The 22633-nt window shown below is 34.9% G+C and overlaps 1 protein-coding gene across 2 annotated transcripts in view; it reads right to left on the minus strand.

Annotated features, from left to right (window-relative positions):
• LOC119044094 (protocadherin-9) overlaps positions 1–22633 on the minus strand; it is an 889458-nt gene that overhangs the window by 646561 nt on the left and 220264 nt on the right. The window lies entirely within an intron of this gene.

Raw genomic sequence — 22633 nt, forward strand, 5'->3', positions numbered from 1 at the left:
TGTCCTTGCATTCTAAATGAGAGATTTGCTGGATAGATCAAGCTTCCCTTTTTGATTATCTAATGAATTGAATTATTGCTATTCTATAAATTCGAACACTATTTACAGAACGCAATATATATCCACCAACTTTCTTGACTTATGATCATGTTAACTGCAAATAATATTAAATATTTAAAAATAAACTGAAACAGTAAAGTTGGAAACTAACATGGAACATTGGGCTAAAACTTATGACATAGGTAGGATTTATAAGAGAAAAGTAGTCCAACTGACTTACCAGTAAAAATAAAATAACTTCCCTATATCGATTCCTTTGAAATACATATATATTCCTTTAGAATATGCTCCCAATATATACCAAAAGCCAGAATTACACAAGTCATATAAAAGTAAACATGAGTATTAGGATACAGAAGCTACATTATAAGTCAATATTTAGTTATAAATGTAGGATTGGAAGCAGCCCTCTTACCTGTTTTTGTTGAACATATGAATATATGAACGTTGTCCTCCAGCATTACCTACTCCAGGCTCTCCTGGAAGGAGTACCGTTCCCCCCACTCATCCCCACTTACCGCCTCCTAAGAAATGTCTGAGACCATTTTTACTACCTCTGTAAAAATTGGCCTGCTCTGCACACCGTTCCCCCAAACCCTGCCTTTTAAACAAACAGTGAATCCGTATGCTTTAAGCAGAAAATCTGGGAAAAAAGAATAGACTTACATTCTTCAATTTCCCCCACATCATTTTTTTCTTAATTTCAAACAAAATTATTTTAGAAACAAGTTTTTTAAGTTAATAACAAAATAAATTCCTGATCTTGGTGTACACATAAATGCATCGTATGTTCTATTGTGTGCCTCATTTACTCAAGAGAAGAGTTTTCACTGAATCTTTAAAATTGAAAAGTTATTAGAGGATAAAATGTGATTTCATGGAAAAAGAGACAGATGTATTTATCAATGAAGATTTCAATAAATGTTTGGAGAAAGGGTCATTCCACTTCTAGGAGCATCTCACGCAATATAAAAGCTTGCAATTTGGAGACAAATGGTTCTGTTGTTTTCTCAGACCCTTTAGGTTCATTATTATATTTCTTGCATATGGAATAGTGTAAATACAATCCTCTTTCTTTATTTCTTATAATAACAAATCAGACAGGAGCTCTATCCTGGCTTCAGTTTCATGAAAAGTATACTTCTCTACAATTAGGTGATATAAAAACTGTAATTTTGAGATCAGATAGGTTTAGGTTTCACATCTTTTTTTTGGCAAATTAACCAGTTTCATAATTTGTTAAATGGCACCAATGCCTAGCTTACAGGCTGTTGAAAGTTTTGAATGAGATCTTAGATGCATGCAAAAATTACTTGCTCATTTAGTCAATGTTTACTACATAGAAGTCATTACACATTTCTCTCCTTTGCTTTTAGGTTTTTACATTAATAAATTGTCCCAATACTGAAGCAGACAAATGGAGATCTGCTCACAAGATCTGATAATTTCAACTTCTTTGTTGTCATTAAAGAATGATTCCAAAAAGGTGTTATTAGATATTTTTATCCAGTGGGTACTTGGACCTTTGAGGTATGGGACCAGTTATACTACACAGACACTCACAAATTGCTATGATTGTGTGTGTGTATATTTGTATGTATTCTTAACACACATTCATTATATATATAAACAAATGAGAAGGCATATATGCAGAAAACATTGGTTCTAATGTGAACACTTACAATTTCTCTTTAAAAAATCCAATTCCAACCACTGTTAGTGATATTCAATAGAAGAGAAGGAAGTAATGCCCCAAGAAAATCACTCAGAAAGAGCAAATTCCTTTGTCACCACTGGCATTTCAATCACCTAATAGGTTACCTGGGCACATACATACACATGCTTTTGAAGACTGGAATTAGGGTTTTTCAAAGTAAGAACATATCCTCTTCAACTTTAGTTAAAATAACTCAGGTCAAAAATTATCTTAAAAAAACTTTAAATTATTTCATTTAACATTCCATAAGATTTTGGGGGGAGGAAATAGTCATTTAACCTCTTGCTATTATACTATACATACAGGTATATATTACATATACATACAATCATAAAAAATGTATGTATAAAATGGTGGGAGAGCCCTGGCTGGTGTAGCTCAGTGGATTGAGCGTGAGCCTGTGAGCTAAGGGATTGAGGTTCAATTCCCAGTCAGGGCACATACCTGGGTTGCAGGCCAGTTCCCATCTGGGGATTCACCAGAGGCAACCGTACATTGATATTTCTCTCCCTCTCTCCTTCCCTTCCCCTCTAAAGATAAATAAATAAAATCTTTAAAAAATGGTGGGAGAGATTATCTATCTATCTATCTATCTATCTATCCATCTATCTATCTCCCTGCATTAATTTCATGTTTGCAATCCCAGCTGTGACATAGACAAAAACCACACATTGCTTCATTGAAAAGGCGGAAAGACAGGAATGGACATCATGGCGTTTCCCTCCCCTCCCCTCGTGCATCTGATGCAAGCAGTAATTTTCTAAGATGAATTAGACCACAGAATATGGTGGTTGGCTTAAATAACACGGTCAATAATTTCATTAGAGACTTTAGGTTACTACAGATGAAAAGTACTTTATTAAGTTTCTCTGAATAAATATATCTTATTTTCTAGTTTTAAGCATAAGCCCAATGCTATATATTGTTTTATGTAGGTTACAACTGCATAGTTATAATTTATGTTTAATTTTGTGGCTTTTAACTACTGGTAAACATAGTTTGTTCATAATTAGAAAACTCAGTTTTTCCAATTTTTATTATGTTCTAAGAAAGAAAACAATTCTAAACTAATAAGCATAATCAGAATTTGTAAGAAGTTTGGCTTCTATAGAGTCTTCTGACTTGTTTTATTTTTTAAATGCATCTCAAAAATTAACGTTTACTAAAATAAATACTGTTGTATTTATCCCTTAATTCAGGAGTTTGGAATTCATTTTCACCTGTGGACATATCAGCCTCACAGTTGCTTCAAAGGGCCAAATGTTATGTTAGAACTGTATAAAAGTAAGCACTCCTTAAGTAGGGGCAAGGAACTTGGTGCTGCCACTGGGTAGAAACAAGGTGCCAAGCCAGATAAAACAAGGTGGAGGGCTGGATTGGGCCAGTGAGCCTTGTGTTTGCCAATTGTGTCTTAATTGAATCTTCACTGCCCTGGGTGACTATGCTCCTAACCAGGCCCTTATTCTGTACAGAAGAGGATGAATGTACATGACTGCAACTTCCGGCTTTATTGTCAAACAGAAGCATACATTGGTATAATTTCTGGCTCTTAGCAGCAGGGGATTTGCTGAACCTCTTACAGTCTCAATCTGATGTGTACATTGTGGGTAAAGGCAGTTTCTACTTCACAGAGTTGTAAAATTTTGTTGAGATAATTCAAGTAATTGCTAAAACAGCCATGATGCATCATGAAAGGCAAAACATATTTGAGTATGAAACATAAAATAGACATACTCCTCATAGCCTATTCTCACCCAAAAGCTCAGATAGGCCTTTTAGATATGTAAGATCATGTCACCTTTATGCTCAATGTTATGCATTAGCTACCCTTTGCAGAATACAGTCTAAAGTGTGAATATAGACCTCTTACCAGGATCTCCATGGTCCTTGTAGTAAGAATGGTCCTTGTGACCAGTAGGACTGCTCTTACATTCTTCCCCTACTTATCTTCCTCATTGCTCCAGAAGCAAACCATCCGAGTTTGTCCTTGCACTTGTCCCTTTTCCAAACCTTGAACATTTCTACCAGTGCCTCCAACAACCTCACCCATGAGCCCAGTATCTTCTTGATCTGCTTCTTCCTCATTTCTCATCTCTGTTCAAATTTTCACTTCAAGAGATTCCTTCTTTCCCCACCTAATTCACATCCGTACCCACTATCCTGGCCTCTATCCACTTACCTTGCTATATTTTTTAATTTAATTTTTATGGTGCTTAAAATGTTTAAAATACTATTGATTGCTTATCTGTTTATTGTCTCCCTACAATAAACTATAAGATCAGGGAGGAAAGAGACTTTTTTCTGTTCCTTCTCACTGCTTTTGGACTGTATATTACATATGGGGGTTCAATAAGTATTTTCTGGATTAATTAATACAATCATTTGTCATTAAAATTTTAGAAATCCTAATGCCACTGATCACACAGGTTCAAAAATAGAATTTGGCAGGTGCCTTCAGGTAAAACATAATTACTAGTTGGTTTATATTTATGAACTTCCATGAAAAAGCACACTTCTAATAGTCTTATATTAATTCTACAGTATGAATAGTAAATCTTCAATAATATTAATATAAAATGAGTGAAATAATTAATACATTCTGCATATCAATGTTAAACATTGTGTGAATATAGATATTTATGCAAAATGAAAATGTAATCACTAAAATTTAATTTATAAAATATTGAGTAATTCAATAAAACATAATTGGCAGTCTTTCATGATGAAATTGATGCAACATAGAATTGATGGTAATTAAAGCACTTTTAAAAATAGAATGTACATAAACATACCTATGAAATAAATTATATGAAAAACAGCAAAAATAATTCCCAACATTCATTCTCATTATAAAAGTACTTCTGTTTGTTTCTCTTTCCTTTAATGACAGAAATTGTAGCATTTGGTATTTTTGTAGATCGTGCATTAGCAGAGTTTAGGAAGAATGGCCCTACTACTGGCCTTCAGGTGGGCCCCTTAACAAGCACTTTACCAACATGCTTAACTATAATCTTCACACAGTTGTTGATGTCCAGGCAGATACATAACCCAAGCCTAAGCCAATCCACATATGGTATCCATGGGCACCCGTGACTGTTCAAGGGTGAATCAATGAACTAAACTTGTCTAATCAGAGTGGAGGCTAGGAGTTACTCTTAATGTTCCCGATAGCATGCTGGATAGGAGCTCAAGAACATTTGGAAAAAATTTACTGCCTGAGAAAAACCATACAGAAGAAACATCTTAAACAAAGCAAAGACAAACCAAGAAAAGGGCAGAGATATGGGGCAGAATCCCTGTCAAATGATAGCAGAAGCCTGTACAGTCTGGCTTTTCAGATAAGTTTGTTTGTTTAAGACAGTTTAAGTTTTTGCCACTGGCAGTGAAAAGTATTTACCATATTACCATACCTTCCTGTGAGTTGTTAAAAATATGTAAATTAAGAAGTTGCTGTAGAACTACAGACTAACTTGATTGAGAGCCCTGCTGGGGTTAATACTGCCATCCTGTAACAGAAAGGGATAATATACTTACAGAAGCACATTTGTGTCTCTTCATACATACATATTTCCATTAAAATCATGTAATGAAAGGGGAAAAAGATACCCATGGCTTTTAATAGACTGTTTTCTGATTCCTGTGAATTATTCTTTTCCTTAGGTGTTGAAGATTCTGCTCAAAGTGGTCACTGCCATTAAAGAGAAAAAAACTATCAAATTGTAAAATGTCACTTAGTAAAATAAAATTTGCAGTTTATTAACTGTGGTAGAATGCTTTATTTTCTTTCACTATCCAGCAGAGTTGGGTCATTAAAATAATATAAAAATGTCTCAAAGGTTTATTTCTAATTGGTGAAAAAAAGTATATCAGAAGTTAGGTGTATGTGTGAGAAAACTTTTTAGATTAAAGAAATAGTAGAAAGGTAATTAGGCAAATATAAATGCTTCTGGATTATTCACCGCTTTACTTTATCCTTCTTTTTGGAAGGTAATTGGGAATGGATAGTGTTCTCAGAATTGCTAGAGATGCAGCAGTTGGCTTCAAAAATATTCTGTAATTAAAACATGAGTTTAACATGTGCTCTGGCAACAGAAATCGTACAATTTTAGTATATACACTCATTCCTATTTTTGCTAATATAATTAAGACTTTCATTCTATTGAAAAGGTACTTTTTGCAAACGTTCTCATCTTGAACATCTTATTCTAATAGATACCATTTAAATAAATGAGACAAATGCTCATAATTAGAGATCCTGCTATAAGCTATATACCTTTTGTATATTTATACTAGGCAAATAAATATTCACACTAAGGAACAACATTCCAAATGTCATGAAGTCAGATAGAGGTACACAAAACTGTAACTTTATTAAATACTAACTACCACCAAGAAAATCTGCTTAGCTCACTTTCCCCTCATTGTGACACCGAGAACAAGGAAATTATTCATTATTTATTTCTTTTAAAATGGCTGGACTAATATTTGCCATCTTTTGGGGCTGCTTTTAAATTATTTAAGACATTTGATTACCCATGAAAATTGTCCTATGTTCTTAAGATACCTATAATCTACATTTTCAAACCAATATTTTGTCCACCTCTCGAGTATTTCCATGCATACTGGCCTGAGATCAGGGATAGTTAATAGTGGAGCCCTTCCTGTCATTGCTTGATTGACCCAGGAAAAATCACTGAATCTGGCCTTGGATTTCCTAATTTGTAAAAGGAAAGAGAGTAAATATTGTGATCTAATAAAAAGCTATTTTTCAACATTCTAAAATTCTAAAATGGAGCCATATATTTTTGGACTCGAGAAAATAAATAATAGAAGTGAAATCCATCTACTATAATGCATTATGAAATGAATAATTTAAGTATAATTGAAAACATTGTATATTTTGTCACTATTTTCAATAATTATATCTTTAGTAATTGCTTTTACTGTTCCCAAAGATTGGTTTGTAAAGGTGTTTTGTATAAGCACATCCTCCACTTTAGTCTTCTTATTTCCGTTCTCTTGGCTATCTGTTTTTTCTTTCAACTGGCCCAGAGCATCCCTGCTTCAGGCTATTTGCACTTCTTATTTCCACCTGAAACACATTTCCTCCAAATCATTGCTTGCCTGTATCATTCAGATCTCAGTTCAATGCTCGTGTTCCTATGAAAGTTTCCTTGATTTGTCTAGAAATTATTGTATGTTATAGTCTTTAATCTTATTTCTCAGGTTTACTTTTTTCATGGTGCTTATTATAAAATGAAATATTTTCTTCATCCTGACAAGAATATTTATTCTTTCTGTATTTTTTATTACAGTGCCAAGATCAGTTCTTGGCAATAATAGCAGACTGTTGAAGATATATAAAAGTTCATTGAGCACTTATACAAAAATTAATTCATTATGAAATAATACAAAGGTAACTTATTTATCATTAATAAGGTATGATTATGTTATATATTTAAATTATATTAATAATTTAGCCTATCAACAAATAAAATGCCTAGTAAAATGCATTGTATATATAGTTAAATCTTATATAATACATGTTTTTTTCTCTTTAAGCTAATTTGAAATTTTAAGTGCTAACAAGACTGAAGTTGTTTTATTTTTCATCTGCAGACTATACCAAAGTTCTCACACTATGATTTCTGCCAGGCATCAACATAGCTTATTTGCATGATTGATTATAAAATTTAATTATTCACTGAATGATACTTGGCTGCTGTACTGTTCAAATTCTGGAATAATACCTACAAGGTGATTGATAATGGCTTATCATCTCTCTACTACAAAAGCATGCAAATTAGAAAAATAGATGTTTACTCGTGTGGGTGTGGGTGTTTACCTGTACGTTGGAGTGGTATGTATTTCGCTGTTCTGTGTCGGTACAATGATGCACACTCTTTATACAATATGGGAGGGAAAATGTGTAGAAGAATGATAGTCAATCCTACTCATAAATTCTTATCTGGTCAATAGCACTATATCCATTCCCTTAGTAATGAATATAAGCTAAAAGTTCATAAATTCACATATTGTCTATTTTTTATTGGTGAGGTCTTTTCATCACATCAGCCAAAACAAAAATATAGGCATTATCTTAACTTTCTTTGACATTTTATGAATACATGATAATGATAAAACAAATGCAACTGAATAATCTTTTTCACCCAGGAAAATAATTCAGGATTACCTGATACTATGTTTAAGATGTGGTATTGGAATAAATAAAATACAAATACTAGATAGACCATTTATGCTATTAATGGGAAGAGAATGACCTTTAGTTACATGTTTTACTCTAGAAATTTAATCGAACATCTTATTAAAATTTCTATAGTGAATCTTTATAGTAATTTTCAAATAGGTTTTTAGTGGTACTAAAACCAGGGTGGTTTCAGATGCCTGAAAAAATACAGCAAAATATTTCCAGTAAAACAGATATATTGTTCCATGAAAAAATGTACTTCATTCTCAATAATGTCAAATGTGTTAAAAACAAACAAAAAAAACCATCACATAATAGAGTGAAACAGAAAAAGTAGATATGCAGAGAAAATAGATGGCACATGATTCTGTTATTATAATATTAATGCATATATAGTAGATAAATAGGCATATGTATTATACATGGTATGTGTCTTCACATACCATGGTATGTGTCTCTATTTGTATCTAATATATAAATAAATATTACAGGTAAGGAATTGAAGGGTAATTGAAACTAAACTACTAATAAAGCCCACCTACATAAAGGGCATGGAGGGGAGAGATATACATTTTTTAAAATCTTCACTTGAGGTTATGTTCATTGATCTTAGAGAGAGAGGCAGAGGGGGAGAGAGAGAGAGAGAGAAAGATACTGATGTGAGAGAGAAACATCGATTGGTTGCCTTTTGGACACACCCCCACTGGGGATCCAATCCACAACCTAGACATGCTCCCTTGACTGGGAATCCATCCCCCACCCGTTTGGTGCCCAGGACAATGCTCCAACCAACTGAGCCACCTGGTCAGGGCCTGAGAATTTTTTTTCTTCTGGTCTTTTACACTCCAGTTTTGCTTAAATTCATCACAATAAATGTGTATTGCTTTAAATTTTTTTAAGTTAAATAAACTATAAAGGGGGCTGTGATTTATATTTGCATGTTTCGGTTTTATTACTTGAGAGTGTATTTTGTAATATATATATTTTAAGCTTCTTGAAAACATTTGAAGTAGAGATGTGCTAATGCCTCCAAGGCTACGTGTTGGTGTTTTTCTGCAGCACGCATGTGAAATGCCTGTAAAGCCCAGCTTCCTTGCCTGTTTATAGACACTCAGAGGAGCCTGGTGTGAACAGTGGCATCATTACACTGCTGCTTAATAGCACATGCTGTTGATACATTAATTGTTTTATTGACTATTTTAAAAGTTTATGACCTCATCTGCATTCCAATTTGACCTTGTTTTGCACTTTTCTAGTGAATTGCCACATTCAACAACCTACATAATGTATATTATACCAATAAATTTACAAAATGAAAAAAGAGTCAGATGATATGTACCTCATTATTTTTTAATCAACTAAATCATTGGTAGGCAGGATTTATATTACAAAGAACTGCATAATTGCAAAACTGGGATGCTATAGCCTTGTGATTAGAAAAGATGCTCCACATTTTTAATGTAATTTTCTTTTAAATAATAATTACCAGATAAGTGGGCAAGGCAATATACCCATATTTTGAATCAAGAGAAAAGGCTCTGAAACTGAAACTTTAAATAGAGATTTTATTTAAAATGTCAACTAATTTAAGAATGGACTCCATGACAGCATATATCCAAAAATATTTTTAAATGGAATTGTTATTTCTAAAACCTGATTCAAGTCCTCTGTTTTCCAAGAAATAAAAGCTGATTAGGAAATAAACATCAGTATATTGAGGCCATGGAAATTTGGTTAAGATGCAAGGTAAAAATACAATTCTGTACTTTTTTTAAATTACTTTTTTATTGTTGTTTCAGTACAGTTGCCTCCATTTTCCTGACACCTCTTTCCCTCGATGTACCCCTGCCACTCCACCCTCAATCCTACCCCTAACCCTTTTAAACATATTGTCTGATGTTTATAAAATAAAATCTCACCGAAGCACTTTTTCCAGTTTCTCTCTTCCTATTCCATCCTCAAAATACTATATAAAAAATTTTAAGTCATCACACAATTTTTTCTTACTAGGCACCAAATAGCATGTTTGTAAGTTTTATGTTCTAACAAGAAATATGAAAAGGTATTACATTCCATGACAGAAAGAATGACACAGACTTTTGAGATATTTATTACATTTTCATTATATTGGAGAGTATTGCTTCACATAGTACTCTGAGTGCTTTTAAAATGATTTAGAAAGTAGAACACATAAAATATTCCCCATATGGAATGTAAATGGAGGAACAGGGTAAGAATACAAATGAAAAAATGAGGAAAGAATTAGTGGGAATTAGAATTTCAGAGCTGGATGCAATAGTGTTAGGCAGGATAGTTAGCAAACCAAGGCAGAGAGGGCAAGGGAGACGTATCTAACCCGTTCATTTAGCAATCCTGAGTGTGGGCAGGTAAGATTTCTAGGTGTTCCAAAAACCACAAGAAAATCCATGATAGCTCAGAAGAGGAGCCCTTGAAACTCTGTATGTGTTATTTCCACTATGTGGAAAAGAAAGCTTTCGAAACTTTGTATGAATTCCAAGGTCTGGAGAGGGGAAGAGGAGGGGAAACCTAGAAGCGGGCTACAAGCATAATAAATCCCTAAAATCCCAATAGTTGGACACTCAGACTAGCAGGGTGCCCACTTGCAGTTTCTTGCACAAGTGGGTATCATAAATAAAGTTGCTACCTCATTTCCACAATATGTGCTGTCTCTCACCTGAATTCTCTTGTAAGTGAGACAAAAACCAAGAAGGGGGAGCCCCCTAACTCGGGTCTTCCCAGTGACAACAGGAGTAATTATCTATCCCCCTTCCTTTTTACAGATCAGGAAATGAATGCCCAGAATCATGAGATGACTTGTTCACAGCTTCAGGTTAAGTAGGGAGTGTCATGGCGACCTAAATCTAAGAGGACTTGTAAGAATTCATTGCAATTGCAGAGAATACCATGGGGAGCTATTCAGGGCAAACAAATGGTGTGCACAGTTGCTGACATATGAAAGAGATTCTCAGCAAACTTCGTCAGAGCACAATGTACACACTAAGCAACAGCCGAGCTGCTGAGAGAATAGGAGAGTTTTAGAAAAGAGATTTCTTAGGTGCAGAAATTAAAGATTTATACTTGCTTACCACTCACAGTGAATAGGTACTGGTATAAATATTCCATATGTTTCAAATTGTGAACTGATTGTGATTCCAACTGAAATAATATGTAGCAACCAGAATGTGGAATATTTTTAAAATCATATCCAAATTAGTTTATGGATATCACATAAAATTAGCTTTAAATATGTTTCCACATTTAACCCATTAATACCCCCAAATAACCTTATGAAATAAGACTGGGTCTTATTGCTATTTGGAACAGGCAAGTTCCTTAACACAGAGATGGAAGATATGAAATGGACTACAATTCAATTTCATCTTTCCAATAGTTTGCTTCTTATGATTTTACAAATATAATTATTTGCAAAACAGACCAAAATTTATTTTCAAGTAATTTTATCAAGTAATGAATGCCCCTTCCTGATTGTGGAAATAGTACTTTATGAAATTACTCCATGCTCCTAAGTCCTTTTTTACTCAAACTCTTTCCCAGAAAGACTTTCATTTCAATTCAGCTCTAAATCACTTTATCCATGAAATATGAACTAGCAACCTTGTATACTTAAGAATTATTTTAGATATATAAATTACAGATAAAATGTACATGCTTAGCCTATGTGTGAGAGAGTGTCTAATTGACTAGGCACTTGGTATAGCACTCACTTCCTCACACTTTCCCAGAATAGTAAAGAGCAGGGTGAGCCATTAGCACAATGGGGAAATAAAAAATGGAACAAGGGGGAATATTTCCTCAGACTGGCAATATTTTCACCTGCACTGTAGAACAATTCAAAATTACTATCCTGCAGGATGCCTGGCCTATTTCCTTAGAAGAAACAAATAAAATACTCTATAATAGCACATTTCAAAGACTGATGAAAAATAATAAGTTTTCAAGCCATAGTAGTATAATAAATGTATCAGCAACTTTTTGAAGCCTAAAAAAAGATTTTCATTAGTTTCAATTGAAGAAAAAGCATTGTGAGATTTTGATTCGTTTTGCCTTGGTTTGCTTTTTCTGTGAGTGTTCACTAAGTTTTCTAGCCCCTTAACAAACTTTGATAATAATTCAATGAATGTGACTAATAATATGAAGGCTAAACTGAATGCAGTTTCAAATAATCATGTATATACCTTCATATTACGAGGAGTAAAGTAGCATAACGTTTTAGAGCCCAAAATAATTTAAACACTTATATGCAGCAACCCCCCAGCACTTGCTCAAGTGACAGCACTTAGTGGTCCATATATATATATATATATACAATTGGTATTTTCATTATGGATTGGGTAACTGATATAAGTTGCATCTTCCAACCCCTAGTCATCTTGATTTTGATTTAAAAATTTCTATTTTTGCCCTGGGCAGTGTGGTTCAGTTGGTTTGGCATCATTCTGTAAGATCAGCAAGTGTGAACTCAATTTTTAAGACTAATTAATTCATGCCTAAAACTATTAATGGAGAAGTATAGATGAGGTACATTTTTTCCCATTGCAATGGACAAGGATAACTCTAGTTCTTATCAAGCATTTGATCATGTGTGTCATAACAAAAAGTATAGGATTAATACTGTTTTATAGAAATTAGCTTTTTTGTAGTCTTCAGTATATATACCAGAAGAGGACAAGAGCACTTTTTAAGAGAGGCAAATAAATATTACATACATAAAGAATCATGAGAGACTGGCATAAAGCAACACTCTCTGGTTACACACATTTTTTAAAGTATCATTTTAACTTATTTTTCCTGTAACAAACTTAGCACTCTTTATTATTTCAGTTTACTTTAAATTTTATTTATTCATTACAATTTCACTTGACTAACTGCTATTTTTACCTGAACTCAAGCCTAGGAAATAATTTTGAGTGAACATTAAAAATGAGGTTGACTTGAAAACGAAAAGAACAAAACACCTGAAACAAAAACAAAATAAAGTCTTTATTTCAAAAGTAAACTAAAGCACACTTTCATGAAGGAAATGAAATATCTTCCTGAGGGGAAAATAAGTATTTTCATGAAAGGTAGTAACAAGTTTCACTAGCATAAATACAAGTGAAAACAAGAGAAAGTGGTAATGTAAAATATTATTGGAGTGCACCACTTGATTATTAGGAGAAATCTTTTACCTTGACATTTCAAACTGTAGGAAATACTATATAATTAAGTTAAAGTACACATTTTAATTTAATATCACTTCCTTCCAATTTGATGGAAATTATAAGTCCACATTTGGTAGAATAAGCTTTGTTTTTGCCTAATTTTATCATGTACAAACTCTGTCAAACAGTATCACAAACTCTAGATATTTAGAAAAAAATATGTTAAGATGGTGACCTGGGACCATTTCAAAAACATTTTGTTACTCATGATCTACCAATGAGCAGATTATAACTTTAGATCCAAGAGAAAGAAGCAGGTAAACATCCCCATAGGAAAACAAATGCTTCAGTCATCTGCTGGTACATTCCCTCATTAAGTATTTCTTGAGCTCCTACTGTGTTCTACATCACATGCTAGAAGTGGGGGCATAATGGAGAAAGATACTGTTATTGCCTCAAGAACAGAGAAGGAATCTAACTTGATATTTTTAGATTAAATTGTGTGTGTATGTATGTATATATATACATACATATATATATATACACACACACAGCCATTTTATTGTTCACAGTTTTGATCTTTTTTCTTAAATAAGCCTCTTTAACACTTCATATAATAATGGTTTAGTGATGATGAACTCCTTTAGTTTTTCCTTATCTGGGAAGCTCTTTATCTGCCCTTTGATTATCAATAATAGCTTTGTTGGGAAGAACAATGTTGTATGTAGGTCCATGCTTTTCATGGATTTACATACTTCTTGCCAGTCCCTTCTAGCCTGCAAAGTTTCTTTTGGGAAATCAGCTGAGAGTCTTATGGGGACTCCTTTGTAGGTAACTAACTTCTTTTTCTTGCTGCTTTTAAGATTCTATCTTTATCTTTAACCTTTGGCATTTGAATTATGATGTGTGTTGGAGTGGGCTTCTTAGTATCCATCTTGTTTGGGGACTCTGTACTTCCTGGACTTGCACGTCTAATTCTTTCAGCAAATCAGGGAAGTTTTCTTTCATTATTGTTTCAAATAGATTTCCAATATCTTGCTTTTTCTTTCCTCGTTCTGGCACCCCTATGATGCAAATGTTGGACATCTATCTAGAAGTTGTCCCAGAAGCTGCTTATACTATCCTCATTTTTTGGACTCTTTTCTTCTTGTTGTTTTGATTAGTTGTCTTTCCTTTTCTTATGTTCGGAATCATTGATCTGATTTTTGGCTTAATCCACTCTACTCTTGTTTCCCTGTAAATTGTTCTTTATTTCAATTACTATATCCTTTGTTTCTTAAAGAATATTTTTATACTGTTGAGGTCCTCACTAAGTTCCTGGGGCTTCCTAATAGCCAGTGTTTTGAACTCGAGATCTTATAGATTGCTTATCTCCATTTTATTTAGCTCTTCTTCTGGAGTTTTGATCTGTTCTTTCATTTTGGCCATGCTTCTTTATCTCCTTGTTTTGGCAGCCTCCCTGTATTTGTTTCTATAGTGTCAAGGAAAACAGAGGCCATCATACCTCTTCTAAACCCTTCCCCATAGAATCACAGAGCCAGCAAGCTGGTGCCATATCTGAAGCTCCATCAACCTGGCTAACACTGTATGACCCACCTCAGACATCCCCAGAGACTCCACTTTACCCATCCTATGGGCGGACCCAAGTTGGGTGGACCCATTCATATGGAGGGCATGCCCTCCATATGAATGGTTGGTTTTGGCTCATGTTGTACCACCTCCTAAATCCTCTAAAAAAATCAACAGCTGGCATCAGTTAGCCCCAGGCCTGGCACTAGCAGCAGCCAGCATAGATTCATACTTGGCTTCAACTGGGAATCTCCAAGCCCAGCACAAGTAGCAGCCACTTCACATTACTTTATGGCTCAGGTAGGGTGGTCACTGGCAAACCACAGGTTGGGGGTGGCCTTAGCCTGTATCACTCAGGAAACCCAGGGCCAGTGTACCTAGTGAACAGTAACAGACCATATCAAAGCACCACCACCCTGTCCCTGCACAGCTGATCCTCCATGGAGGGTGGAGGTTGGTTGTCAGTGGTCACAGCCAAACCTTACAGCTGAGTGTCCTGGGTAAATCCCTACCACTGAACTACAACAACAATCAAGGCTCAACTATAAGAGGAGGGTGTACTCAGCCCACACAAAGGACATACCTTGAGTACCCAGCTTGGGTGACAAGGGAGACTATGTCCCTGGACCCTACAGGACACCTACTGCATTAGGGCCACATTAACAAGACACAGACTCAAAGTAACTCATACTTCTTTGTAGAATTAATTTATTTATTCTTTGCAACTCATACTTGTAGTATTAATTTATTTATTCTTTGCTGTATCATCACACTCCTGTAGGAAGATGAAGTCTTAATTTCAAAACCAGTATCTGTTTCACTTTACTGACCCCTGACATTCTTAGTTGAATATGGAGGATAATTGAAAATAAAATTAAATTGAATTAAAAACATTGAGTAATTAATGGCTTATTCCAGAAATAAAGCTCTGGATGGATTTGGATTAGTAACACAAACAACGTGGGTTCATTAAAATTCATGTCCTAAAACACAGAACTGTAGAGAAACAAACCAAAAAATTTCATTATCAAGGATCTTCTAGGGCTAAGGCATATCATTATTCTTGCTTATCAGTTGTTTTCAGGAGAATATAGAGCTATATCCTCTATATCCTCTGATTCTATAAGTCAGAGCTATAGAGTAAGAGTGATAATTCAAAGTTTTGACTCCTTAAAAAAAGTTAAAATGGGCTACAGCTGACATGTAAAATGCAAAATGTCAATGAAAAACATACACAAAATAAAAACTTGTCTGCAATTACCACATAAAGGAAAAGTTTTAGATTAATGTTTAGATACTAAAAGTTAGATTTTCTATGAAATGAACTCTAGTGGGAACACAAATAATTTTCAGTATGTATGAAATAATTTTCTCTAAATTACTCACACTGGTTATTATTTAGCAAAGAGTGATCTTACAACGAATTTTCCATTAAAAATTATGCCTGTTTAAACTGGGGAGTGGGAGACACCATGCAACCCAGGATTTCTGCACAGGGAAATAAAGCCTCAGAACTGTGGCTGTAAAAACCTGTGGTGGTTGCAGTGGAGGAAGAAACCTCCAGCCTCACAGAAGAGTTCGTTGGAGAGACCCACAGGGTCCTAGAACATTCACAAGCCTGGCAACCTGGGAATTAGCGCCAGAAGGGCCCAATTTGCTTGTGGGTAGTAGGGGACGTGACTGAAAGTCAGTCAGAGCAGAGCAAGTGGCATTATTCCTTCTCAGACCCCTCCCCTACATAGACAGACATAATGCAGCAATATGGGCTGCCCTACCCTGGCAAATACCTAAGGCTCCAACCCTTACAACATACCAGGTGCACAGAGACAAAAAATATGCCCCAAATGAAAGAACAGATTACAGTTCCAAATCTAATAGAACTTAAGGATGAAAAGATTGCCAACCTATCAGATGCACAGTTCAAAACACTGGCAATCAGGATGCTTGCAGAAATGGTTGAGTATGGTTGCAAAATAGAGAAAAAAGTGAAGACTGTGCAAAGTGAAATAAAGAAAAAATACAAGGAACCAACAATGAAGGGAAGGAAACTGGGACTCAAATCAACAGTTTGGAGTGGAAAGAGGAAATAAACATTCAACCAGAACAGAATGAACAAACAAGAATTCAAAAAAATGAGGAGAGTCTTAGAAAGCTCTGGGACAATTTTAAACGTTCCAACATCCAAATCATGAGGTGCCAGAAGGAGAAGAGGAAGAGTAAGAAATTGAACACTTATTTGAACAAATAATGAAGAACTTTCTCAACCTAGCAAAGGAAATAGACTTCCAGGAAGTCCAGGAAGCTCAGAGAGTCCCAAAAGAGTTGGACCCAAGAAAGCACACACCCAGGCATATCATAATTACATTAGCCAAAATTAAAGATAAGGAGAGAATCTTAAAAGTAGCAAAAAAAAAAAAAAAAGGAGACGGTTATGTACGAAGGAGTGCCCATAAGACTATAAGCTGATTTCTCAAAAGAAATCTTGCAAAAAAGTATTTGAAGTCATGAAAGGCAAGGACCTACATCCCAATATTACTCTGTCCCGAAAAGCTATCATTTGGAATGGAAGAGCAGATAAAGTGCTTCTCAGGTAAGGTGAAGTTAAAGGAGTTCATCATCACCATGCTCTTATTATATGAAATGTTAAAGGGACTTACCTAAGAAAAAAGATAATCAAAAGTATGAACAGTAAAATGACAACAAACTCATAACCCTCGCCAACTGAACCTAAAAATAGAAAATAAAAACAAACTAAGCAAACACCTAGAATAGGAACAGAATCACAGAAATGGAGATCACTCAGAGGGTTATCAGTGGGGAGGAGGAGGGGGAGAATTGAGGATAAGGTACAGAGACTAAGAAGCATAAATGGTAAGTACAAAATAGACAGGGGGGAGTTAACAACATTATAGAAAATGTAGAAGCCAAAGAACTTATATGTACAACCATGGACATGAACTAAGGGGAGGGTATGCTGGTGTGAGGGGGTACAGGAAGGAGGGGAATAAAGGGGAGAAAAAATGAAACAACTGTAATATCATAATCAATCAAATATATTAAAAATGTTTAGTGTTTAATATGTTGCATAATACATAGTAGACATTTGTAAAACATCCACTAAAAATGAATGTATACATAATAAAGAAAAATGATAAACTGAGGAAGTTATTTTATTCTCCTTACTTACCTGATACTTTATATACTGAATATGAACAATAAAACATCAATAATTCTAATTTCTTGAAATATTTCAATCTAAGATATTTAGCCTCATTTCATCTGGGGAAAGATTTAAATTAGACAAATTCCTGACATAGCCTTTGTTCAGTATAATCTGAGGCATGGCTATGAAGCTATGAAGTAAGAGTAACCATTTCCGAAAGCAAAATTGTTAGTACAATGATGAAAGAGATTAATAGGGGATGGATATCTTTAACATTTTACCTGGAGCTTCTCATTTACTCTGAGGGTGTGGGGAGCAGAGAGACTGGATGGCCCAGTTGTTCACTAGTATGGCCCACAACAGGAGGAGAGATTCTCAAAGCCGCAGCCACTGTTATTCTATTGTCTTTATTCCTCATGTTTTGACTTGAAATGCAAGAGACATTGGAAACCTTGGAAGGGTGTGGTGGGGGACAAATCGATAGGTCAATAAGTTGTGAGGTAACCTGCTGAGGACTCTGATTTTATATATTTTTAAATTATATATATATATATATGTACTTGGGTACTATATGATACATAATTGTATATGAATGTATATGTGCATTAAAATATTTTTGATGGCCTAAGACAGAAGAGATCAGAATTATCTAATAATTCAATTATATAAAGTACTTTGAGAAGCTACAGGCAGCTAGTTCTATTTTTAAACATATTTTTATGGTCCATAGCACTTGTAACAGCCAAGCATTAGTTACAAAAACACAAATCATACTAGCTATTTTTTCCAAAGAGAATTCAACATACAGATTTTTTAGTCAAGTTTTGAATGGCTAAAGATGCAAATAAAAAACTGAGAAAAAAGAAATTAAAAAGACAGTAACATGGCTGTGAATAAGTGGGAAGGATCAAACACCTAAATATTCAGGACACAAAGGGAAGAGCTTAGGGGTTTCAGGAACTAGAAGCATGGCAGAGAGCCCCACAGAACTGGACTCACTTCTTCAGACACTCTGAAGGGAGTGCATTACCTATCTACTCCTGATAACATAAGGGGCCAAGATAAAACTAATTTTAGGAATAAAAACAAATAAACAAACAAAGAAAAAAACTCCACTGAAATCAGGGAAAGGCTGCGGCCAGGGTCAAGTGCCATTGGTGGGGCAACAAAACCAACTGAGAAGGAAGCCATCCCCCACCCCCCCCCCCCCGCCCCCGCCTCCTCACAAACTGGCATCCCTCTAGCGCACCCTACTGGCAGAACCTAAAGGGCAGGAGATTGCCAAGGAAAAATGCAGTTCCCAGGACTCCTGCCCAGAATCGCAAAACTGGTGGGTTTGGAGTGGAAACCTTTAGAGCTGACAGTGATGCTTAATGAAGTAAATTAAGAGGTGAGCTGATATGATTCGTTTTATTTAAGTCATAATGTTATTCTGTGGAGCAGCTTGAACTGAGGTGCTGACTACAGAAATAGCCTTTCAGCCTTCCCAGAGACTTGCTGGTTGAGAAGTCCTGAGAGAAAGATAAAACATGAAAATATTCAAAGCACGACTTTGTCACCTGATCTCCCCTTTTGAGCTTCCCTTGAAAAGCATCACTTTCTGGATGATTCTGTGACATTGTATTCAAAATGATATTCCCTGCTCTATATTGTATAGAAACACAGGCTAAAACTACCCAGGCCCTGGCTATATCTGGCATGCCCCATCTACCCTGGGATAATTTGTGCATTCATCTTTTAAAACTAATAATGAATTTCTGAAACCTTTCAAACAGGCTTAAGATTTGTAATCCATTTATTGAACATGCTTGCAATGAAAAATTAATTATTAAACAAGAGCCCTGGGAAGACATTGGTAGCCTTGGCACCCATGCGCTCGCTCAATGGATAACATGTCAGTTTCCAGGCCAGAAGGGTGCCGACAACTCTGGAATTCAAACCTAGAAGGGTAATGTTAAGCATGTCATGACATAAGTCACATGTTTAAATTTATTTTTATTAAATGTTAGATAGAATAAATTCAGCCATGCCTCTCAAACTCTGCCTGATTAAATGAGCTGGCACTCTTTCAAATGTAAAGCATGGTTACGACTTCTCAAGGGCATCAGAAACGCTGAAGCATAAGACAACGGCAAATATGAAAGGCAAAGGAGGTGGACAGTGATATATTCACAAGCACCAAAATGCTGAGGCTAACAAAACAAGGGCAGCACGCTCCCCAGATGGTAAATGCACCTGCAGACAGAGGCTCTCCTTGAGTGCTGGTGCATAAATGTGTTCACCGTTCAGGGAAGAAAAGACAAAACAAAACGGAACGGAACTAAGGAACAGAAAGGAACAGCCGCAGCCAATTTTCAAACCCTGAGTTTTGGGGCTGGGTCACAAAGTTAGGAAACTTGTTCAACATTAGTGTCGGTTCTACCTTTTGTTTTGTGCATGAGGGTGGTATTCTGCGACTCTAAAGAAGAATGTGTAGAATTATGTGTTCCTACAGAAAGCACTGCAGTTTCTTGAACTCTTCTCCTTTCAGGCAGAGATCAATCTCTTTCTATAAATGACTGGAAAATAGCTTATATCAGACATATTCAACTAAGTTAGAGAGAACAGATAGTCTACATACTGCTATCTGAAAATGCTCTGATACTACCTTGAAGATACAACATTCCAGAGAGTGGAGGCAAATGATTTACAATAGGCAGACTAAATAAGTTATGTGTCCTTATGTAGAACATGCTTAGAGCACTCGGAAAAAAGGAAAAGAAGAGAAAGTTAGTTGGGACTCTGAGTGCCCATGCTGGGAATGAGTGATTACACTTTTCAATAGGGTAGGTGAGACAGGCTTCACTGAGAATGTGACATTTGAACAAAGACTTGGATAATTTTAATAAGCATTTGTTCTGTGAAAGAGTATTTAAAGAAAGAAATAGCATCAAAAGTATAATATATTTTATACTAATATTCAGAGCCTAATACTAAACTGACACAGAATACGCACAAAAATATACTGAATAAGTAAATGTCTGTGGAAACTTATAGGTTCATCAAAGTATGCTTGTCCAAATGTGCATAGTCCCATGTAGGTGGAAAGTGGTGTATATGTAGTAAAATTGTGGTTGAAAAAGCCAAAAAATTAGGTGAAGGCATGCTACTATATTCACAGGTAAAACATTTTATAGGAAATTCAATACAGAATCAAAAAGATTCAAATGTTTCACTAGCATCAGTGTGGAGGAGAAAAGACCGTGGTAACTTTAACAGAATCATGCTTTGAAGTGGTGGCAAAACTAGATTAGATATGGAAGAGAATGCAGATACGGGAGATAATTAATAGGCTTTTAAATATTCCTTGCAAGAGGCAACAGCCTTAAGGTTGGATTATGTTAAATATACTGGAAAATATACTGAATACTGGGCCATATTCAAAAGAACCCCATTTATTTATTTATTAAGAGACAAAAAATCATAGTGAAGCTTAGTTAAAAATAAAACAAAGGTAAAGACTTCAAACAATGGTGGTCAATTCAAATGTAAACCAAGACAAACCATCAACACCTTAGTAAGACTCAGAATCCCTCACCAGCCTCCTTTTCACCCTTCGTAGCCATTGCTCCAGCCAATCACCCTTTAGAATGCCATGCTCTCCAAATGAACCGCGTTCGGTTCCACCTCTATGCCAAATGTACAGCCTGAAATTGTTCAGGCTACACATTCATTCTTTTCTACTCAGTCTGTCAAACTCTTACTTATCTTTCCAAGCCCAGTTCATAATTGGGCCTGAGATACCAAACAACTTTTAGAAATGATTTCAGAGCCAGCAGCAAATTGTAAAGTTGCTGATAATGGGTGAAAGTCACCAAGGAAGATCATACAAAAGACGTGAAAGAAGATGTGCACACTCACTTATAATTCCAAAGTATACGCTATCCTTACAAGTGTCTTTTACATCCTTTGAAATTTTAAACTAAGTAAACTTACCAATGAAAGAATAAATAACTTGACTCTGTTTTCATAATATAATCATATTTCTGAGAAAATAAATTTTCCAAGAAATAGAATCAAGATTTTTGTACATAAGGAAACTAATAACATTCTTAATTCTAATCCACGCTAAAAAGTGGATTTTAGATTTAATTCATAATCAATTGATTTTATTCACAATAATTTTAAATATCTTGAAGCTAGCCGACACATAACAAAATTTTTCTTGAAAAAAGTTGAAAACTAATTTCTGAAGCTTTTAAAGTGGTAAAAACATTTATATGGAATAATCCTTATTGTTACTACTGAATTGCACTTACTAGGTACTTATATGATCCTATCATTTTTCAAGGTGCTTAATTAACATCCTTTACTCATATACAAAATGACACATGAAGAATAGCTTTTATAATTACCACATTTTACAAAAGACTAAATTAAGAATTAAAAAGGTGAAATATCTTCCTGAAGTCACATAGGTTTTGCACAAAATTAAGTCTGTCTCAATTAAAAGCTGATAAGATAGTTTTTGTAATCACTATACTCAAATAAAAGTGGGAGATTTGAAGTTTGAACTATGATTCAAAGGTACCGTTATTGTGCTCCTATTAACCACAGTGGTTAGAGTAAAAACTTTAAAACTGTGTAGAATGTTGAAAAATTGTGCCATAATTTTTTAAAATTATGTTCCTGAAAATTATTTCACAAGAAGCAAAGGATCAGGAGTAGGAGCTACAGTGTGCTGCTGGGAATCC

Source organism: Artibeus jamaicensis, unplaced genomic scaffold (assembly GCF_021234435.1).
Source record: "Artibeus jamaicensis isolate MK-2021 breed Jamaican fruit bat unplaced genomic scaffold, CSHL_Jam_final contig_415, whole genome shotgun sequence".
NCBI classification, from domain to species: domain Eukaryota; kingdom Metazoa; phylum Chordata; class Mammalia; order Chiroptera; family Phyllostomidae; genus Artibeus; species Artibeus jamaicensis.